The sequence below is a fragment of the Bombina bombina genome, chromosome 6 (assembly GCF_027579735.1).
Source record: "Bombina bombina isolate aBomBom1 chromosome 6, aBomBom1.pri, whole genome shotgun sequence".
In the NCBI taxonomy this organism is placed as follows: Eukaryota; Metazoa; Chordata; class Amphibia; order Anura; family Bombinatoridae; genus Bombina; species Bombina bombina.
This window is the reverse complement of record NC_069504.1, coordinates 718464362-718473953: the sequence shown is the minus strand read 5'-3', so window position 1 is coordinate 718473953 and position 9592 is coordinate 718464362.

The following is a 9592-nucleotide window of genomic DNA, read 5'->3' as shown; positions in this document are numbered from 1 at the left end:
TGCAGTGTATAGTAGTTTGTAACTAGATGGGAAACCCCACTGGGAGCGATAAATTACAAGTAAACTTTTGAATGTAGTCAAAGAACTAAAAATTAACAGATAACAATATAACATAACAGAAATTCCAATAACATTGCAAATAACAATATACAGTACATCCTTTCTGGGGGGGTGTACTTCCTGGATTACTACAAATGGTAAACTATACAGTAAAGAGTAAAGAGTCATGTCGGGTCAATCAAAGTAGCTGTTGAGCCGGAGGCCAAACTGGATCTCTTTCTATTCACATTTGTCCAGCTTGATCGCTGTGGCCTTGGGTTGTCAGGTCTTACAAATTCTCCTTTATCAGTAGGCTGGTTTAGGGAAGGAGGTTTCGGTTGCGATATGTTCAATTGCTTGCAGAATTGCTCGAGATCTTCTGGAGTTCTGTAAATAGCTACTTGGTTGCTTGTGATGACTTTAATGCAAAACGGGAATTCCCATCTGTAGGGCATCTTTAGGTCCTGCAGGTGTGTTGTAAGGTATTTAGCCTTCCTTCGCTTGTCCAATGTTATTGGGCTTAAGTCTGTGTATATTTGAAGAGCGTCTCCTTCATACGATATTTGCCTGGCTTTCCTAGCGGCACTCAAGATTTTCTTTTTATCTGTGTAAAGCTGGAACTTAAGGATGATGTCCCTGGGGGGCTTGTCGTCTGGTGGTTTTGGCGTGAGTGCCCTGTGAGCCCAATGGTAGGTTAGGGGTAGTGGCATCTTGAAGGAGTGATTGGAAGAGGCCCTGTACTGTGGTATTGAGTTTGCTGTTATCTTTTCAGATATGCCTCTTATTCTAATGTTACTGTGGCATCCTCTATTGTCAAGGTCTTCTATTTGTAGTGGCATTTGGTGTAGCATGGAATCCTGTGGTTGCAGCATGATTTTTAGATCACTGTCATTATTGATTTGCTCAATGTTTTCTTCCAAAAATGCGACCCTATCTCCTAGGTCGGAGAGGTCTTTTTTCACCTCTGCTTGGCCTTCTTTTATCATCTTCCCAACGTTTGTTAAGAAAGAAGAAAAGTCTGCTTTAGTGGGTAGAATTTCAATGTCGGCTTTGCTGAGCGGTTCGTGGTCTCATTGCACAGGCAGGCTAGCCTCTGAGTCTAAGGCTTCCATATCTTGTTCCTGTGTATCTGCGAGGTCCACACCAGGTGTTTCAAGTACTTTAAAGAAGTTATACAGCTTTGAATTAGCTATAGATGATCCTTTAGACGATTTGTCCTGTCTGGGTGTTCTTCTAGATGTCATTATATGCTGTTTAGAGCAACCTGTACGGTTTTCTTGGCGATATCAGAAAGACAAAAAAAAGATCAAATTTGATCCAATGTTAAGTGTACTGCTTGCAGCCAATAATCCTCACCCAGCTGGAGTATAAATATTTATTAGAGTCCTTAAATATATAGAAGTTCTGCTTGCAGATGGTTTGTAAGAATTGTGTTTAATTTCTCATGTGTTCTATGGCGCTGGAATGAAGCTTTCCACACTGTAGTGCGCTATATGTACGACTCATTCTACATGGGGTATTATATGCAGCTTTTCCCTATCGTTTAGCAACATGTCAAAATAAAGTGGTTGACAAGACAGTGCAGGGCACTATAACAGCTGCAGCTTTTACCGTTCAAGAGGAAGCCTGATAAATGGCTTTATGGTGGGTATCGGCTTATGTTTTGACTTATTAACTGACCTGGCTGATGTCTGCTGGTCCTCTTTTCAAAGTTGGACTGATGTGCTTTAGCGTGTGCAGGCAGTTGGATTAAAACTACATAGTCGCACTTAAGATGAGGCCTAAGTCACGTGGTTTGTTGTACAGGCTGGGCGTCAGTTAGCTATCTCATTGCATGGAGCTATCAGAAGAACGTATGCGCCCGTTTTAAGGGCATCAGCAGATCGAGTGCTGCTTCATAGGTAAGCTTACCTATTGTGGGCTCTGTGCAGGTAGAAGGATCGTCTGGTCGGGAGTACTCTACATAACGGAGCACTAGTAAGTTGCGGCCGGCTCCACCCCCCCCTGTTGCCCACAATTTTTACTCCGATAAGCTAACAAAGAACCACGTTGCAAATTGGTATCACATTTTCAGCGCAAGGACTTATGTGGCGAAAATGAAGAAATTTTACTCCATTTTCACCTCACCATACAAAGGCAGCCGCAGCAAGCCTTGCGCTGAGTATGTGAGCACCGTAACTTCCTGAAATTAACTAACACGTAACGCATGCGCAATATCTATCTACCTGTCAACTGCAATCCCCCAACGCAATAACTAATAAAGTATATTAACCCCATCAAACCCACATCGTAATTAATAATTAAAGTATTAACACCTAAATCCACAAACCCCAACATCACAAACTACCTATTAACCCCTAATCTGCCATTAACCCACAACACAATAAACCTATTAAACTATTAACCCCTAATCCGCCAAAACCCACACAACGCAATAATGCTAATAAATCTATTAACCCCTAATCTGCCAAAGCCCACAACGCAAATAACTAATCACTAAGCCCCCTAACCTAACACCCCTAAATTAACCCCATTACATAAATTAAAATAAAACTAAATTACAATTAAATCTATTAAAAATAAAAAATAAAATAAAAACACCCCCTAATCAAATACTAAACTACTAATAGCCCTTAAAATGACCTTTGTAGGGCAGTGCCCTAAAGAAATCAGCTATTTTCCTTAAAAGAAATACTAATTTCCCCCTCTAACAGTAAAACCCCCCACCCACCAAACCCTCAAAAATAAATAAACCTAACACTAAAAAACCTAAACTACCCATTGCCCCATTGCTGTCCACTGTTTACACTCCCGTGCCCTGTCTAAGTAAGCTCACAAACGTTAGACCTAATAGAGGTGAATGGTCCCATTCTTATTAGTATAACAGCTCCTTGCTGACTAAAAAAATAAAAAGCCGTGCCAAGGGGCAGGATTACTTACCTTTTACTGTTCCAACTCTGTTGCCGTCCCTCTGTGCTCAGTCGCTACTCACAAACCACAGGCAGGCATGTGTATTTCTCTCCTCCTGATTCCCACTCTAAATAACTGGCACACACTTTCTCATCTGACTGACTCCCTCCTAAAATAAGATGTGCAAGCTCTCTCACAGACTGACATCATTAAAAAAATGTACATTCCTCTTTGGCTGTGCACATTTTCAAAAGGCTTATACGCTATATTGAGAAAAGGTGTTTGCGTACACACATGCACAGCTTAGAAAGAGCAGTGCTTCTGTCTCTTCATGTAATACCAACAGACTCAATGATATTGAGATCAGGGCTCTGTAGGGGGCATCCCAACACTTCCAGGACTCCTTGTTATTCTGTATACTGAAGATAGTTCATAAGAAACCTTCACCCTGCTTCACTGTTGCCAGCAGACACTCATTCTTGTACCTCTCCCCAGCTCTTTGGCAAACAAACTGCCTTCTACTACGGCCAAATATTTCAGATTTTAACTTATCAGTCCAGATCACCTGCTGTCCTTTTTCTGTACCCCAGTTCCTGTGTTTTTGTTCATAGTTGAGTCGTTTGGCCTTGATTCCTTGTTTGAGATACAGTTTTTTGGCTGCAAGACCACTTCTGAACAGAATTGTTGGAAAGTAGATGGGTGCACCAAGGTCCCACTCATTTCTGTCAATTTTTAGCTGATGGCACTGCTGGACATATTCCAAGCATGATGTATCTTTACCCTGCTGTCCAAAGTTTCCTTGACCGACCACTTCATCCGCAATGTTGCCCGTTTCTTTGTTCTTCAGATGTGCTTGGACAGCAAATCTTGAAACATTCATCTACCTTGAAATTTCTTTCTGCCTGGAGAGACCTTGCTTATGCATTATGACTACCTTGTGTTTTGTTGCGGTGCTCAGTATTGCCATGCTGTATGACTTTTGACATTAAACAGGAGTTTTACCCTTCCAGAAAAAAACCATGTAGAGAGTGAAACCTGGATCCCCTGAAATTGTCCATGCTATCCGAACCATAATGTGTGCCCTCAGGATCAGAAAGGCAATCAGAGGAAGAAGAATGGTAAGTAGTATGACATTTATAGGCAACAGGGTACCATGACTGTAGCAGCCAAAGAAGAGGCAGTAAAATAAAAAATAATTAGATTCCTGCAAATGGTCAAAAAAGTTTGAAGAATCAAAGCAAAAGGAGGAAAGCACCTAAAGGTAGGGCTTCCAGGCCTGGATACCAGTTGAAGAACATGTGTATCTGACATTTCAAATAAGATATGAACAGGTCTATTGTAAACAGACCTCTGAGATAGAGAAGTTGAAGGAACACATTCCTCTTTAGTTTCCAATTGCTCAAATCATGAGCCAAAATATGCAACTGTATTCAACAAACCTGTCATGTAATTCTGCTTGTATCGTAATGTTGTGGTCTAGACAGTGGTGGATTAAATCCTTTCAAATAATAGACAAAATTTTGATTTGATACCACTGATTCGGTTTAGGTAACACATTCCTGATAAATTTCCCATATGAAAGTATTGGTGAAAAACTTTTGCCTGCAATTGTACGTAGTTGCTTCTCAAGAAACAACCATTTTCCACCCATAAATTTGGAGCCAGATTTGGCACCCCAATTAATTGCCAGCATATGATTCTATGATTAAATTTGGTGATTTCCCCCAAAAAGCCCTTACATTCCAAGCCTTCTATGTTGTAGAACCACCAGAGAAGAAACTTAGTGAGAATGAAAAATGCCTTTGTGAAGATTTAAAAATTGAAAAACCTAGAGGACCCGAGAAAGGGCCAGATTACAAGTGGAGAGTTATTTAATGCTCCCGCTCAATTGTTAACTGTGCTAGAAGTAAGCTTTTTGTGCACGTCGGTTTGAACTCGTATTATGAGTTGAAAGTAAACTGTTTTCACTCCCACGCTAACTTGACAAGCTAAAAAAGCCAAACTTACAATATCGCGCTCAATGACATATCTCCTTAGAAGTAAACGGGCCAAAAAAGTGGAAACACTCAAATCATGCACACAAATCTAATCGCATGTTCTCAAGTGCGCTAACCTAACATGAAAATATACATTCCAATATTCAACACATAGAAGAATATATTTTATTTATTTTTAAATATATATATATATATATATATATATATATATATATATATATATATATATATATATATATATATACATGATTATATATAGGTATAGATATATACAGATATATACAGGAATATCTGCTTATAAATATTGTCATTATATGGCTGGGTTATAACACAATATATTTAATAATTTTTCTTTAAATTAAACCCTTAATCAATATGCATATACTAGAAACCATAAAATTAATATAAATTCCTGAATTCTTTTTTATTAGTTGATATTTATAGACACACTGAAAAATATTTGTAAGAACCAGAATATGAGTCAAACTATATAGTGTTATGCATTTATTCATTTAATTTATTTCAATCTGAATTGCATTATTTATATGTAATACAGTCTAAGGTATATATATGTTAAATATTCTGTTGTCAACAGTAGACAGGCTAAGGTATTTTGATATCTTAAATCCAGGCCAGATGTGTATGGAGCTCCACATGGGGATCATTTAACTTGTGTTTGTTAAAAATTACAGTTCTTGAAAATGTTTGTGTTTTCAAACCTTCTTCCAGACGGATTGGCTCCTCACTTTGGCAGGAAACCCATATATGGGCATGTATTTTTGAGGCTCCATACATTCCCTGTTTGCTACCCCCTGCAAGGCTGTGAGCTTCAAAAGCTATGTTATCTTTTAATTAGGATAAACGTGTCTTCACCCAGCCAAAACCATTTGGTAGGGGGGGTTATGATTTACAGTGGAATAGAACTGTTGTAAATAGCCTCATATTTAATTAATCCTGTGGTCTAACCAACTATATACAGTATATGAAAATTATATATATATATATATATATATATATATATAATTTTCATTTATAATATTCATATACCCTGACAATATATAGAACATATTCTGCTATGTGCATATGTGCCGTAATATTTTCTCTTAGTCAGAGTGATGGTAAAGACATACACCGTACCTTGTACTATAATGTTGTCCTTCAAAGTGTTTTTCTTTTAAATTATTGTTTAGTACCAATATGCGTTTCGAAGTATCTATCTACTTCTTCTGATGAAGAGAAAATATTACGGCTATGCTGGAATAATCCACAAATTGGAGAAGCAGACAATAACGGATAGACTAATACAGTATCAACTCATTTATATGTATATGCTTGAATGCTTACCTCATTAAGGATTGAGGGCAATAAATGTAAGTGTAAACCTAAAATTAAATAAATCACTTGTATGACAGAGTTACACTATGTGTTTTTTCCTTCTCTTTTCCACAACTATTTGCTGAGAATCTCTACCTTAAAACCATACTCTTGGGAGATACAAAGACATATCAGCACAGGGGGAATTGGAAGTTTCTACCAGAAAGGTGTTACCAAGAAGCTGCATTGAATTCACTGGCAAAAAGTATCCTATAAGATTCTTCTAACAAAAGAACCAACGGATGAGAATAAGCTACAGTCCAGAGGAAGATTACACCATTGGTTTTCCTGTGCGCAAACATTACCTCATATGATTGGGGGAATTTCTGGTAAGAAGATAACCATTTCTCACCTATATTATTACTTTTTGTTTCATCGACCCTAGAATTTATTACTATATGCATAAAGACTTTTATCTGTGCGCTGAACTATATTGAATTTAGCTCTTGATTTTTACTATATATATATATATATATATATATATATATATATATATATATATATATATACCTGACCGGTCAGGTTTTGTCTATTGGACTCGATAGGTCCTATAGTATTGTTTCTTTGTAATATATTTTTGTTGCAATCAGATTCTGTATTTTCACACACGGTGGATTCTGCCTACCCTTGCAGTGCCAAGGCGGAGGGAGGACACCCGTATGCCATCTCCTTTACCATTTATGTATATTATATTGTGCTAGTAAAAATATTGATTACTTTAAAAGAGTGCTGTTTCCCTGTCTTTTTTTCAACCTGGCTACTTTCCAGGATGAGTTCTCTTGTTATGTCTCACTATACATTACTATATAAGGGTCTGCACCACATTTATTTATAAGCTTATAAGGGCCGATTACGGCATCCTTCACTTCACTAGCCCATAGCAATTGCTTCTCTCCCGTATTTATTTCTTGATAATTTTTATTAACATACCAGGCTATTTAGGCTTTTGCCTCACCTCCCTGGTCTCCGGTGAGATAGATTCCCCTGCTAAAAATTAGGCCTATCACACATCGTCCTTGTAGACTTTAGGAGTACCCCTGGCATATTGGAAACCCCCCCTCCCGTTTTGCACTGTGAGGCTTTGGCACATGTATTACTTTACAAGACGCTATTAGAATGGCATTTACATTTTCAGACGAAAATTGGGAGGCTGAACTTACAGCTTCCCTATCTGTATCCAATTTGGAAGAGAGCCAGGATACTAGCAGTAACACACCGGTTAACATTTACGGTGCATTTAAAAGCTATAAAAAACAACTTGTTAAACAAGTTAAACTCAGGGCTGAAACATCCAGCCTTGAAAACTATATCAAAATGAACATCATCCCGAGGGGTTTACGTCTTCGACTTGACCCTGGGACTAATTTGAGGGAAGACGAGGGAGGCGAAGAATTTATGGAAGGCTGGAATTCCAGCCTCTCAGACTGTTCCATCATTTTGATGAAAAAAATGGTAATTCGTAACAAAGAAAGGTTAGAGAAAACCATTACGCAGGCTGAGGAATCACTAAAACTGGTTAACACCTTTTCAACTAATACAAACTTTGTTAAACTAAATGAGGAAATAAAGGAACAGATATCAAGGTTACAAAATGACATCAAACTTAGAAAAGGTAGGAAATTCTCGAGAGATAATGATGATTATAAAAACAAAAAAGTATATAATTATCTGCCAGTAAGAAGTTCTTATGATTCGGGTACTGATGGATCAGACATAGAATCTGAGCACCGCAGATCTACCCATAGGAACTCACAGTCTTTTTTAGGAGAAGGAGGAGAGGGGGAAGAAAAAGGAGGAGGGAAGATAGCAGGTACTCATTCAGAAGAGAGGAGGTATCCCTCCAGACAACGACGGCAACGGAGTTACGACCAGAACCAAGCGAACTACCCTCGGGGCAGATCGCGAGGGTTCCGGGGTCGAAGGGGATATTAAATAATTCTGAAGAGGGTCTTCAGATAATCAATTTATCCTCCTTCAAATTGAATCTCATGCATATAGAGGTTTTAAAAAAAGGACTAACATTTTGTCCTACCAATTCACTTAACAAGTTTAAGTTTATTAAAGATCTACATCTATTTGCACGTCGTGTCGTACTGTCGCAGATTATGAAAGGTAAAAGCAGACATCTGGTGGAAGATGTTTCTCTGAACAGAGAAGACTCATCCAGCATACAAAACCTTCAGAGTCTATTGGCAGATAGTGAAGGTAGTCAATATGTTCCCTCACAGATGGAGAATTCCATCCAGTATGAGAGGTTTCATTCAAATTTTAAGGCAAAATCCAAATACATGCCACAGCTATCTATGGTACCTGCTGTGAACATCTTCGTCAGAGAAGTTGAAAAACAAATTTCAGGACTACCCTTTACAGGATTGGTCAATGACAATCTAACAAAATCTGAAAGAAAGGCACTAAATCAGCTCATGAATGCCAAGGGTTTTGTAATAAAACCCGCGGATAAGGGTGGGAACCTGGTTCTCTGGGACGAAAACATGTATGTATTGGAGGTTAAACGCCAACTCTTGGATAAAACATTCTACAAGGGTTTAACGTTTAACCCTATCCCTACATTACAATTTGAACTCTTTAACATTCTAAAAGAAGCAAAGAGTAAAGACATCATAACCTCCACTGAATTTAAATACTTGTATCCAGAACATCCGGTGATGCCTGTATTTTACTGCATCCCGAAGATCCACAAAAATGCCAATCATCCACCAGGCAGACCAATTGTGGCAGGCATTGGCAGCCTCACTGAGAATCTGGGCAATTATGTGGACTCCTTTCTCAGACCATCCCTCAACACCTTACCATCCTTCATCATGGACACCTCGGATTTCCTAAGGAAGATTGACAGATTGGTGATTCCAGACAACGCCATTCTGGTCACTCTTGACGTGGAGGGATTGTATTCATCAATCCCACACGAGGTGGGACTAAGGGCCTGCAAGCACTTTCTATCGATGAGAGGTATGAGCGCAATGCAACACACAGATTTTGTAATTGAACTGCTAAAATTTACACTCACCAATAATATATTCATGTTCGACAATAAGATATATTCCCAACAACAGGGAACAGCAATGGGGGCTACATGTGCTCCCACTTATGCGTGCCTCCATCTAGGCATCTGGGAGATGGAAGATGTATACCAGAACTCCCTCTTTGAAGACAACATCCACATATGGTTACGATATGTGGATGATGTCTTCCTCATCTGGGAAGGCTCGGAGCATGATTTGAAAGAATTTGTTAATTCTTTAAACAACAAT